This window comes from Tenrec ecaudatus, chromosome 1 (assembly GCF_050624435.1).
Source record: "Tenrec ecaudatus isolate mTenEca1 chromosome 1, mTenEca1.hap1, whole genome shotgun sequence".
Lineage (NCBI taxonomy): Eukaryota > Metazoa > Chordata > Mammalia > Afrosoricida > Tenrecidae > Tenrec > Tenrec ecaudatus.
The window spans coordinates 298,616,165-298,630,912 of record NC_134530.1 but is presented as its reverse complement, the minus strand read 5'-3'; positions in this window follow the sequence as shown (position 1 = coordinate 298,630,912).

Here is a 14,748-nt window from a genome sequence, read left to right as displayed (position 1 = left end):
AAGGAACAGTTCTATTCTGCCTCATAGGTCTGCTATGGGTTGGAGTTGACTCAACGGCTATGGAGTTTAGCCATTTCTTTAGAGCAGTGGTTCTCCACTTTCCTAATGCCACGACCCTTTAATAAAATGCCTTGTGTTGCGGTGACCCCCCAACCATAAAATTATTTTTGTTGCTACTTCATAACTGTAATTTTGCTGCAACCCCTGTGAAAAAGTTGTTCAACCCCCCAAATGGGTTGGGACCGACAGGTTGAAACCACTGCTTTTGAGTCTATTTTTAGCTTGAATCTAGCCTACTGTTTCCCAAAGTGGGTGAAGTTGCTCCCTGGGGACTGGTGAGCCCACCACACTTTATTCTAGATTATGGGATATAGTATCAAAGTTTTAATTGACAGAGAGGGCACTGAGTAATATATATATATAAATAAAAATTTCCCCCTGAAAATCGGGCAGTAGGCCAAATATGTTTGGGAACCTATGCTAATTCAAGGTTCTCCTGTGCCCCACCCCAGTCCTTTCATGTAAATGCACTCTGACTCTTTGATCCCAAGGGTGTTACTGTCTCTGCTGGAATGGGTTCCAGGATTCTGGGATATCCCTGGTTCTTCCCCCACACCTCCTCAGATTACACTAATCTTTGTCCCATTTAGTTCCTGCTGGGGCCCTGATTGATTCAGGTATGCTTTCTCTGGGCTCAACTCTAAAATAAAACAGTGGTTTGGGTAAACTGGTAGTGGGAATTAAATGTCCTAAATGTCCTTTTCAAAATTAACGTCAATTTTCATCAAAATTTCTAAGCATCAAAGTGACTGTGCATCTTTGAAGAGAGAACTGATATCAAGTTAGGTTACATCATATTCAGTGATGAAAAGCACAATTTGTTAAACAGGATTCATGGTGAACCAAGGGAGGGAGGGAGGAGGAGCCTGATGCCCTAGAACACACCAGCTTGCAGCAGGAGACATCATGAGGGTGGTGTGTCCCCTGGGACCACCCTCACCCGACAAGCAGATGTTCAGGAACAAGTTCAAATGGCTGGGTAAGGACTAGTGTATTCTAGTGTCTTCTGGCTTACTCCAAATGAAGTGCACCAGTTCATCCACCTGCAACTACACTTCCTGTTCCTCCACCTGAGGCAGCTCCTGGGAAGCAGCTTCTGGCCTCTTCACAGGTAAACATGCTCCCAGCCAGAGACAAATGAGCCCCAAACCCCTTTCTCACAGACACCTTGCCCCTAATCGATAAAGCAAATATAGCACTTAAGTTAATTTGAGGAAATCAGAAAACTATAGAAAATTATTAAGTAGGGGGGAAAATCACCAGTAGTTCTATTATTCAGAGATAATCACTGTTAAACTTTGAGTGCTTTTTTCTAACATAATGTGTGTGTGGACTCACTTATTTAACGTGTAATACATTGATAAATTAAAATGATGTATCATGTATTAGTATAATATGTTATGTAATATATTCATCTAATATGTCTTAGTTACTGTTTTGTATTTTGCCTCTAATACTCATTGCAATGGCTACACAGAACTCACAGACAAAATTCTTGACTAAAGGGTTTATTGAGGACGTTAACAAATAGTAATGCCAGTAAGAAATGCTCTGGGTTGGGTTGTTTATCAGGACCTACGAGAACGTTCTTTCAAGTGTGCTAATCAATGCCCCAGAAGGCATACCACTCCCTTCTATACACCTCAATGCGTAGGCACTCAGCTCCACCTCCACGGGGCAGCACACCCAGCTCCCTGAATTGTGTGCATAGAGACACCCCACTCAGTAAGACTCTGCCCACAGGCACTCAGCTCTAGTCTGAGGGATCAGCAAGTCCAATATCCCTAATGAATTGTGCCCAGTCCCACCCCCTTCTTGCCTCCCACTCTGCAAGCCAGTCTCTGGCACAAAAGCACTCAGTTAACTTATTGTTTGGCTTGGTAAACCCATCACTTTGTTCCATACTATGTTTCCTGGTTCTGCTGCTGCTCTTCTGATCGTCTTCTGGATCCATAAGGTCCGAAGTGCAGAGATCTCAATTCCAGGGGACACGCTCCACTCCTGACTCTCGCTGACAATGCGAGTCCTCCTACTGCTTCCCAGAGGGCTAATGGTTTCCGGAGTAGGATGGCCCTCCAGGGAACCTTTTCACAATTACTCACAGGTGGATCTTGTCAGTATCTCACATACCTTCTTATCAGACCCATGCAGGAAAGGTCACTTTGGAGTTAGAGGCTCTGACTCGAAGAGCCACATTACATTATTCACTGTCCCTGCATTATATTCATATAGTAATACATATATAACATAATATAATATATTAAATGATATTTTGGGGGAATTATATTGTGCTATGCATAACTTTAAGGAGCTCTGCTGTCAGGCATTGGGCTGCTAGCTGCAAGGTCATTGGTTCAAACTCACCAGCTCTTTCTTGGTAGAAAAATGAGTCTTTCAACTCCTATAAATATTTTCAGCAGAAACTTTAGGGCACAGTGCCCTTTAGACTTGCTATGAGTTGGAATCAACTAGAAGCGGTTGGTTTGTTTCGTTTTCAGTTGGGATCAGCTGGGTGGCAGTGGGTTTCGTTTGGGGTTTGATACCTAACTTTATAGCCCGCTATTGTTGTTAGTTGCTCTGATTTATGAGCACCCTGTGTACAAAGAAAACACTGTTCAGCTGTACCCCTTCCTGGCAATTGTGGGTATGTATGTTCCAGTCCATGGTTGCACTCACTGTGTACTTTGAATGACCGCTAACCTCGGGGCTCCATCATCCATCACTGTATGAGACATCGTGGTCCACAGGGGCTTCATTGGCTGCTCTTTGGAAGTAGCTTACCAGTCCTTTGCTCCTAGTCTCTCTTGATTTGGAAGCACCTTTGAAACCTGTTCATCATGGGCCAACGAGTTCTTGAAATGCATGCGGCCTAGCTGCCATCCTTGTAGGAACACAGAAAGCCGGCTCAATAGTACAGACTAAAATATGGCCAGGGTTTAACACCTTTACCCGCCAACGAGTGTGTCTTGTCCTTTTGTAGCAGAGATAAGAGCAGCATCCTGCAAGGTAGGCCTCCTATGCCTATGTCTGCAAACGCTCTTGCATCTAATTGCTTATTATGTCAAAATATTAAGAAACCATTTGATCATCTGAACATGCCACTATTTATTTTGCTTCTTTAATTAGTAACATAGACGAGGTTAAGCTGCTAAACCCTGAGATTAGCTTGCCTTGCTCAAACTTGAGCCCTTCCTACACCGGCTTCAGGTTTCTCGGTTAAGTTAATTAGCCTCTCCATCCCTCAATGTTCTTCCCTGTCCAATAGCAACAATAAAAACAGCTCTCTGAGTTGTAAGGATCATGCAGGATAAGACTAAAGAAAGCACTTAGAACAAACCCTTAGTCAAACGTTTGTTAGATTTCACTGCTCAATTTAACTTAAAAAGAAGAATATGTATCCTTCTTGTTTGTGTATAGAAGAGTAGTAGTGTTCTTAGCTATAGTAATTTTTCGTGTGGCAGTGTCCATGTGCAATGCTGGCTTGCTTCTCCTTCTGATTCTGTGAAGCAAAAGGAGAGTAACTTCCTACACTGTATGCCTGGCCTCCTGTTTATGGAAAAACTCAGTCACCAAGATTTGCTAAATGAAAGATGTCAAAGAAGGTACATTCCTTTGGCCTGAAAACACGAGGTATTCTGGAGCAAGGCTGGTGGGCCTTTGGAACACGAAGCCAAAGATTGGGCTGAAAACCCTGTAGTTTGTGAGCGTATCCTTTTCTATTGTACGGTAGCCAGCAATGTTTTCTGAAACAAACAAACAAACAAACACACATGAAAAGGAAAAAGAAATAAACCTGAGAAATACAAAAGCTGAAACCAAAAGGCACACAAAACAGATTTCCCCCAAATAACTTTAAACTCTCTTGAGACCACTTCTCTCAGAAGCTTCAGGTTTCTTTGGCTGGTTAGGGTTTTCCTGTGTCATCACATTCTCAAAGCCACGGAAAGACGTTGATGTTGTTAGCTGCATTAGAGCCCATTGCAGCTCGTGGCCACCTTATATATAATAGAACGCAAGCTGGCCCGGCCCTGAAACACCCTCGCCATCATCTGCATGCTTGAGTCCGTTATGGAAGCTCCTGTGTCAATCCATCTCCACCCTCGTTGGCCCACGACCTCACCAGACAAGGTCCTATAACAATGCACCCCTCCAGATGATGTGTAGACAGAGCTCTAGTGGTGTAGTGGCTACAGGTTGGGCAGTTAACCATAAGGTCAGCTGTTCGACTCCACCAGTTGCTTCCGCAGAGACAGATGAGACTTTCTGCTCCCGTGAATATGTACTTAAATCCTTGGCAACCCAGAAGAGCAGTTCTACTCTGTCCTAGGGGGGGTCACTAAGTGCTGGCGTCACCTAGGTAGCAGAGGGGTGTGGTATGGGCTTGAGGATGCATCCACAACAAGCAAGTTGGGCAGTGTCGCATTGTGCTCCCTAAGGGTTTCTCTGGGGAAGGTTTGGAAGTAGACTGCCAAGCTAATCTTGCTAGTGGTTCTTAATCTGGAAGCTCCACTGAGACCAGTCCACCATGGGTGACCCTACTGATAACTGAATACCAGGGGGAGAGTTTCCAGCAGGGCACCGACATGCAAGCCCCCACAGCAGCGCACACTCACAGCTGGGTGGTACACGTAAAGCAGTGGTTCTCAACCTTCGGAAGGCCGCGACCCTTCAGTACAGTCCCTCATGCTGTTGTGACCCCTGAACCCTAACATTATTTTTGTGGTTACTTCATAACTGTCATTTTGCTACTGTTATGAATTGGACGATCCCAGTGAAAGGAGTCGTGACCCACAGGTTGAGAACTGCTTTACATTGTAAAGTCTATAAGTATTAAAAATTCCTTTGTTTGTTGGCACTACTTATTGGGCTTCTGTGATGATCTGAACGGGACCAGAGTGCAGTAGGCGAGCATGGCCCTCCTAGACCCACTGGTCTAACCAGAAACCTCCGTGTCTCTTTCACCTCCCACTTCTAATGGTGTCTGTCAAGTTCCTGTCGGTTCTTCTTCCTCCCAAATCCATCCCTCCTGCTATTTTTCTAAGGGAGGCCCCCTCGCTCGCTGTCTGGCTGTGATAATGGTCTCCAGACTGTTCTACTGGCCTCCAGATTTTCCCTATTCCAAACCCCTCTCTTCAGTATGTTGGCCTCCCCAAATACCAGTTGGATCATGTCATTTTTCTGGGTAAGGATGGAGTCCAAATGCTCTTGTGTAGCCTTCACGGCCCACTCACATTCCAATTCACATTTTCTGGTTACATCTTGTGGCAATTCTTCCTCATCCAACTCAACCTCCTCCCCAATCCCTGCTTCTAAATCTATCCAGCCCACTGGCCCCGCCTCTCATTGTCCTTCAATCGCTGAGACCTGTTCCTGATGTCATGTCCTCCAGGAAGCCTTCTTTCCCTTTCCCTTTGCTATGGAGCTTTAATGCCCCAGCCTCTGTGCTGTGCGGTGATCAGGCTTCACATACAATAACCCACATCACACCATGTTAATTGTGGTGTTTGCTGCCAACTCATGGTAACCTGATAAACGGAGGAGCAAAAGCCTGCCCAGGCTGGCATCTACCAATTATTGGTTGTGCCTTGGACCACTATGATCCACAGGATTGGCTGCATTTTGGAAGTAAATTTTCAGACATTGCTTTCTACCCTGTCTCAGTCTGGAAGCTCTACCCAAACCTGCTTGGCATCCTAGCACCAGGCAAGCCTCCACTGGCAGCTGGGTGGTGGCTGCCTGGAAGTAAGCATATGTCTGTTTTCCTACTGGGACTGAGCTGTCAAGGCCAAGACCACATTGTTTTCATCCCTGTAACATCCCTTTACCGTCCAAACCCGAAGGTATGCATTTGTTGGGAATTCAGTTATATTCCCCAAATAGTTCGGCTGAAATCATAACTCGCTGCCCCTGAGATCATGAACTTGTCTGGAAAGAAGGACTCTGAAGCTGAAGTTGTTAGCAGTTGACATCTTGAAGTCATACTGGAGTAGAGTGCATTCTGATGATGATAAAAGAGGAAAAGAGACAGACGGGGGAAGAGGGTCATGTGGAGACCGAATTAGACTTCAGTTGTAAATCAAGAAACAGCTGGGGCCACCACATCTGGGAGAGACAAGGAGGGTCTTCCCCTACAGCCTGCACGGAGATACCAGCCCGGCTGACCCCTGAATTCAGACATCTGGCTTATCAAGCAGGTTGGTAAGACATTCCTGTGATTTTAAGCTACCCCCTTTTCTAGTAGTTTGCTAGACCAGTGTTAGGAAACAAACACAGCTCTCAAAAAATACTTTTTGAGTGATTTGTGCTCATTCAAACCCAGATGAAAAGCTATATATTCTTGGGAGGTATGTTTGCTGAGCACTCTACCACCAATGCGAGATTTGTTTTTTAAGGTAATCACAGAACTAATTTGAGAATTTACTGTCTAAAGCCATCACTAAAGTTTCAAGAGCTTCGTTGATTGAAAATGACGCTTCCTTGACGTACGGCCATCTCACTAGTTCAAGGTATGTTCACTTGATAATGACAGTAGGGTAGCGTAGAACTGCCTCAGAGAGTATCCCAGGCTGTACTCTTTATGGAGGAAGCCTCAGTGGCTCACTGGTTAAGAGCTAGGGTGCTAACTGGAAAATTGGTTGTTCAAACCCACCAGCCACTCGGTGGGAGAAAGGGACCATCTGCTCCTGTCAAGAGTGCAGCCTGGGAAACCTGGTGGGGCAGATCTACTCTGGCCTGCAGGATTGCTCTGGGTAGCAGTAGACCTGATGTAAGGAGTTTGGGTTGGGGTCGTCTTTACAGAGGCCAACAGCCACATTCTTCTCTTGCGGAGCAGCAGGCAGGTTTGAACCATCTACTTTTGGTTCATAGCTCAACGTCTTAACCACTGTACTGCCAGGACTCCTTTGATGGTTTGCTTAGACTCTAAACCTTAGAGTATTTTAATGCTCTACTGTTAACTGCAAGGTTGGTGGTTCAAACCCACCAGCTGATCAGAGGGATAAAGATGCAGTTGTCTGCCCCTGTCAAGATAGCCAGTGTCCGAAATCCTGTCCCGAGGCCCTATGAGTTGGAATCGATTCAGCTGCTATGACTTTGGCTTTTGGGGATTAGCGTCTTTTAAAGTCAGAGTGGAAGAATTTATTTGTCTATCCAGTATTATCCACAGGCTGTGGCAAGAGCACTCAGATCTGTGAGCCTGGTGACCACTATAGAGGTGAATTCGATGTCTAGGCAAGGGTCATTCATTGCTCGTTACACATCTCATAGGGAATCCAGTCTCCACTTCTGTTCCATTCTCTACTTCCCAAACAGGCCTCTCCTTTTGATTTGGGGAAGGGGTGATCTAGATGATCAAGTCCACATTTTTAGCCATCAGTAATGTCACTTCTGAAACTCTTAAATGACATTATAGTTTATGGTGAAATTGAGCCAGACCTCCTGGATCTGAGTACACTAAACTAAAGAAAAAACAAAACCCACCACATTTCCAGATCTGTCAAGCTGAAAAGCAGCCATTGGAGTATCTCAGCTGCGACAGGACACCCCCACTCACTGGGCAGTCAGACAGATTTCTTCCAATTGGGTCCTTCCTTACTATAATTTCTACATTGCCATGGTGGTGCTGTGAGATAAGCATTGGGCTGCTACCTGCAAGGTTGGTGGTTCAAACCCACCAGCTGCTACTTGGGAGAAAGATGAGGCTGTCTGCAAAGATGTACAGCCCTGGACACCCTATACAGTGGTTTGCAACCTTCCTAAAGCCGCAGCCCTTTCATACACTTCCTCATGTTGTGGTGACTCCCCAACCATAAAATTATTTCCGTTGCTACTTCATAACTGTAATTTTGCTACTGTCATGAATCGGGCCACCCCTGTGAAAGGGTCATTTGACCCTTCAAAGGGGTCACGACCCACAGGTTGAAAACCGCTGCTATCGAGGGTTGCTATGAATCAGAACTGACTTGATGGCAGTGTGTTTTGTCTTTTTGGATTTGATATCCTAAGTTTACTGTAGGTTGCCACAATATTAAGAGAATTGTTAAAAATGAAAGTTAGTGTGGCATAATGGATTGCTCTTTGGCTGCTAACCACAGGGCAGACAGACAGTTGGAAACCAGCAGCCTCTCTGTGGGAGATAGAGGTGGTTTCCTACTCCTGTGAAGATTTACATTCTTGGGAACCCAGCGGGGGGGGGGGGGGGTTGGGCAGGGGATTCCACCCTGTCTCTTAGGGTTACTAAAAGTCAGAGTCAACTCAGTGGCACTGGATTTGATTTTTAATTTGGTTGAGTCCCAGAATAAGGCCACTCTGAGTAAGAATTGGCTCACTGGTAAAGAGTTTGTTTGTTTTGAGTCACTGTATTCCAAAGCACCTTGCATCTTAGTTGGGAAGGCAGGAGCATATTCTTCTGCTCTGTCTTTCTTCTTCCTTGGCAACCAACTTTAAAGTTGCTTCCTAGGAATGGACTACAGGAGAACCTAGAGCAGCGATCTCTCCTTAGCCACTGTGAATGGGACATGAAGACTGAGCTTTTTTAACTAGTTACCACAAAGCTAAGCAACCACATTTAAGCTCCTCAGTCTCAGGCAAATATTTGTAGTGCATTGTGATGGAGAAAGGGTTAGATGCTCTGGGCAGCAACCTTCACTCACAAGGGGAGGGGAAGCACCAGAGCCACCCAATTGGTCACCAACATCAATCCCCCAAAGGATCTGGCAGATGGCATTGATTTTCTCTAGAATTCCTATTGGCCCAAGCCCTAAAATGTGAAGGTTTGCCTGTATGCGTCTACCCCCTACTGCAAAAGTGTCTGTGTTTAGCTGAGTTTTCCAACATCATTAATTAAACCACTACTCCGGGAAAGGAAAAGCTACGGAAGCCAAATTGTCTTTCTCCCACCAGGAACCACAGATTTTAGGGTCTCTCTGTCCTCCAGACTAGTCTGGTCACAGGCCAAGAAGGACTGGGCCTAATTGCTCCTGGGCACTTTGTGCCGCAGACTACCAGCCAAAAGGATCTCACCATCTACCTCGTTGGTGTTATCTTCTGTTGCTTATAAATAGGTTTTCCAAAAATAGAATAAACTACATAAATGAAATCAAGTGGAAACCTCCTGGGTATTGAAATATGTTATGGAAATTCCATGGGGTCTCTATCAGAACAGATGTCTGGTCTGAGGGAGCCGGTTGGTCACAACAGCTAAACAGAATTGGAAGAAAGCCACCTTTTGGGCAAAAAATTAGATGATGACTAACTTCTTAGGAAACCCTCTCTTGAAAAGGGGTCCCTTCTTCATTCCTTTGGCACACCATACATAGAGGCAGATAGGAAAACGGCTACATGAATTACAGTTTCAGATGGAAACCACCTATTGACGCATAGAACCGAATATTGGGTAATTATGAAACATGAAAGGGATACCTTTTTCTCCCCTTTCTCTTGCGGGAAGTTTATTTTCTGTTTTAGCTTGTGTCGCAGCATTATTTATCTACAGGGAAGGTTATAGATATTTCATTTTGTAGGCCACCTACCAAACATACAACACATTAAATGCTTGGTGTGGCAGAGAATTATAGTCATGGTTCTTTTATTTGATAGCATATCAGGATTAAGTGCCTCCTGCCATGTTCATGACATTAGCCCAGAGTAGAAACATGTTCACCCGTGCCTAGATAATGTTTTTTCCAAACAATCAAAAGCTTCCACTCGGTACTTCACTGAGCTACAGAGACAACCTGAAACAAAGCAGCCTTGAAAGAAAACTGTAAAACCCTGAGAGCATGGTGGGTTACATGGTGGGCTGCTAACCACAGACTCAGCAGTTCTAACCCACGAGCTGCTCCGTGGGAGAAAAATGAGACTCTTTACTCCTATAAATGTTGACCGCCTTAGAAATCCAAGTGTCAGTTCTATTCTATCCAACCGGGTCTCTAGAAGTTGGAATTGAGTGGATGGCAGTGGATTTGAGTTTTCTAGGTATCTAGGTATAAAACTACAGTAAATTGAAGTGAACGGAAAAAGAAAGGGCTGAAGTTGGACAAAGGATACTAAGAATGGACAGCTTGGAAAGGATCCCAGAAGTTAGAATCCAGTCAGGCCACTTTCAAGTTCAATATCTCCATACAGAGGACATGCGACTTGGACAATTTGCTAAAACTTCCCAAACAAAAGAAAAAGTCGTGAGTACACAGGCAGCCAGGCAAGAGGAACAGGTTGAGTAGGTGCAAAGGGACTACACTCACAACCATGTGTAGTTTAACAGATAATAGTTCTACTAGCATGCGTGTATGAACTGTAAATGTATCCTTGTTTTTAATGTAGTCAACGGGGCCAAAGGCGTGAAAGCAAGCAAACAAGCACCTTCCAAGGTCATCAGAGTTCGCCTCTACTTTGCAAAGCTTCTAATACACTTAAATACATGATGTTATAACAGAGCGTGGCAAACAAGGACTTGTCTAAGTTTCAAAACAACACCAAACTCCAATGTTTATTGTGTATCTAAATGCCAGGCATTTTTATTGTTGTTGTTAGCTACCACCCTGTCTGCTCTCCGCTCACTCATGGAGACCAGCTCACATACAGTGGGACAAAATGCTGCTAGATCCTGTACTGTCTGCTTCCAAAGATCTTTTTTTTTTAAGTCTCTTTATTAGGGGTTCATACAACTCTTATCACAATCCATACATACATCAATTGTGTAAAACACATTTGTACATTCATTGCCCTGGTCATTCTCAAAATATTTGCTCTCCACTTAAGCCCCTGGCATCAGCTCCTCATTTTCTCTCTCCCTCCCTGCTCCCCACTCCCTCATGAACCCTCAATAATTTATAAATTATTATTTTGTCATATCTTGCACTGTCTGACGTCTCCCTTCCTCTACTTTTCTGTTGTTCGTCCCCAGGAAGAAGGTCACATGTAGATCCTTGAAATTGTTTCCCCCTTTCCAACCCACCCTCCCTGTACTCTCCCAGTATCGCCACTCACACCACTGGTCCTGAGGGGATCATCCGCCCTGGATTCCCTGTTCCAGTTCCTATCTGTACCAGTGTACCTCCTCTGTTCTAGCCAGACTCGCAAGGTAGGGTTGGGATCATGATAGTGGGGGTGGTCGGAGGTGGGGAGGAAGCATTTAGGAACTAGAGGAAAGTTGTATTTTTCATCATTACTACATCACACCCTGACGGGCTCGTCTCCTCCCTGAGACCCTTCTTACCATAGTGAATGAAGTGGGGAGTGCGGAGTGGAGACCCAAAGTCCATTTGTAGGCCTCTGGACATCCCCTTACAAAGATCTTTTTAATGTGTTAAAAAGCAAGGATATCACTTTAAGGACTGAGACACACCATGGTATTTTCTTATTAAAAGAGCATTTTACTGGGGGCTCTTACAACTCTTATAACAACCCACACATCAATTGTATCAGGCATATTTGTGCATATATTGCCATAATTCTTTTCTAGATATTTACTGTCTATTGAGCCCTTGGTATCAGCTCCTCTCTTTCCCCTCCCCCTTGTGGCCCCTCAATAAATTATAAATTATTATTATTTTCATATCTTACACTTACCACTGTGTCCCTTCCCCCATGGTTTCTGTTGTTTGTCCTCCTGGAGTGTGTGTGTGTGTGTGTGTGTGTGTGGTTATGGTCAATCATTGTGATCGGTTTCCTCTTCCTCCCCTCTTCTCCCCACCTTCCCACTAGCCTCCTGGTATCACTATTGCTATTCCTGGATTCCGAGTGTTATGAGCTCTTATCTGTACCTGTGTACATGCTCGAGTCGAGCTCACAGTAAAAGTCAGCACTGGGGTCATGATAGAGGGAGATGAGGGAGCCTCAAGGAACCAGAAGAATATTGTGTATTTCACCGGTGCTATAGTGCAGCCTAGTTGACTCATCCCTTCCCTGTGACCCCTCTGTGAGGGGATGTCCCATTGTCTACAAATGGGCTTTGGGTCTCTGCTCTGACCCCTCTTGTTCTCAACAATATGTTTGTTTGTTTGTGTGTGTGTTATGGGTCTTCTGATGCATTACAATACCTTGTGGCCACATGGGCTGGTGTGCTTCATCCATGTGGGCATTTTGCTATTCTGCTAGATGGTTGCTTGTGTAACTTCAAGTCTTTAAGTCCTCAGACACTATATCTTTTGATAGCCTGGCACCATCAGCTTTCTTCACCACAGTTGTTGATGCACCCATTTTGTCTTCAATGATTGTGCTGGGAGGGTAAGTATCACAGAATGCCAATTTGTTAGAACAAAGTGTTCTTGCATTGAGGGAGGGTATGAGCAGAGGCCCAAAGTCCATCCACTACCTCAGTGTATTGCTGTATAAATATATGTACATAGGTCAATACCTCTATTTTTATGAATTAATGTATTTACATATGTACACATCTATGTTTATACCTCTATCCATAGATCTGTTTCCTAGATCTTTCCTCTGTTTCCTTTTACCTTCTTCCTGCCCCACCAACATGCTTGCCCTTCTTCCGCCTCTTAGTAATTCCTCTCAACTAGATTGCTGTTGCTCCAACACCCCCAGGATCTCTATGTCCTTCTTGTTGATTTTAATTCCCTTGTTGTTCTCTTGCCTATGGCATTGTTTGCTCACTGCACCTTCCCCCACCACCGCCCCCCCCCAAGTCTTTCCAAGACCATTGGTCCTGTTGCTTTCTCTTTGAGCTTGCCACCCATGCCTATCTTATATAATTAGATAAAACCAGGGTGTTTTAATTGCTTCATCAACTGGGAAAGCAGCACAGTGAATAAGGAAAACCAAAGAAAAATTGATGCATTTTAATTAAGGTGCTGGCAAAGGATACTGAATGTTCCATGGATTTTCAGAAGTAGGAACTAATCTGTTTTGGAAGAAGTTCCTCTAGAATGCTCCTTAGGAGTAAGAGTGGTCAGCCTTCTTATTTTGGCCCTGTTATCAGGTGGGATCAGTTTTTGAAGAAGGGCATCATGCATGGTAAAGAAACAGTAAAAAAAACAGAACAAACAAAAAGAAAACCCTCAAGGCGATGGATTGACACAGTGACTGCAAAAATGGGCTTAGATGTAGCCACAATGTGAGGGTGACATTGGACCAGGCAGTCTTTTGTTCTGCTGTGTACAGGGTCTCTAGGAGTTCGAAATGACTTGATTACCCCCAATAGTAACATTCTACATTGTCTTTGTGGTTGGTTGCAGATTGAACTATGTGATCCATCGGGTTTTTGTTCATTGATTTTGGGAAATTTGTCTTCAGGTTTTTCTCCTTAGTCCATCTTCATCTGAAAATTCCCTGAAACCTCTTAGAAGCACCTGCCGACAGACCGCTGATGAATGTGATGCTTTGACTGAGACTCAAAGCAGCTTTCCTTTATGGAAAGCGAGAATTCTACCAAAGCCCTCACACCATACAACATCCAAATAGGCAAGGGTCTTTCTGGTCCTTTACTAAAAGCCATTATGTAATTTTTTTAAAAAGAAAAAAACCAACAACAATACTATATTTTACCGAGAATCTAAGTGCTAGGCTTTGCACTAAGTGCTGCGTACACATTTGTCAGGTAAGTTTTGGTGTGCCCATCTAAGCTCAGCACCTCTTCTCATAATTCCCGAGTCTATATTGGCTTTCCAATGCCTGGTAATCCCATCTCTGCCCTCAAGTCTCGGGTCTGAGACTCCTGGGGTGGTTGTGAAATAACGCAAAGCACCTTTGCACTTAACTGTATCTCCTGCATCTCTGTAACACCGTGTGCCTAGCAGCGACAGGGTAAAAGAGTTGAGCTAATCTTTAACTTTTTCCTCCACTCTCCTCAAAGGTGCCAGACAATGAAAATAGACTGTGACCTTTCTGTGAAAACAAAGTGAAACCTGAAAGGATGACAGAGTCCTCCAAGGCCATGTCTTTAGCGTGGCAAGTATGCGGGGTGTTCTCAAGTTCTATTGTCTCCCATCTGATTCTTCCCTAAATGGAGCTCGGGCGGCAGGGTTGTTACTCTGTTGGGCTGCTAACTAGCCGCAAGGCCTGCAAGTTCAAAACTCCCAGCTGCTATGCACGAGAAAGACCGGGCCTTCTACTTCTGTCAAGAGTTGCCGTCTCAGAAACCCATTGGGGCAGTTCCACCCTGTCCTTTGGGGTCTTTATGAGTTGGCATTGACTCCATGGCAGTGAGTTTAGTTTGGCGACTGGATTCTTCCCCGGATGTCTCATGGCATTCCCTTTCTTCTTCTTCATTCTCCTCCTCCTCTTCATTCTCCTCCTCCTCTTCATTTTCTTCTTCCTCTTCTCTTAATATTTTTTTGGTGCATTATGTGAAAGTCAGTACAGCAAATTCAATTCCCACACAAGACTTCACACACAGATTGTTGGATGATATTGGTCACGGAGCTGCAATGTATCCGCACTCACCGTTTCTACCCCACCTGCTCCTTACCCATCCATCCAGGTTCCCTGGCCCTTGTTGCCCTCTCCTCTTTGTTTGTAGGGAAATGACAACCCTTTGGTCTCATGTAGTGGGCTGTTTCAAGACACAAAGTCCCCATGGGTGCTTTTTTTGTGTATTTTCTAAACCAGTCTACGATTTGGCTGGTACGTGACCTTCAGGAATGACTTCATTTCCAGATTCAAAGTGGTTTGGGGTAAGAGTATCAGGGATTCCTCTAGTTTTATCAGGCCAGTAAGTCTGGCCTTTTTAAA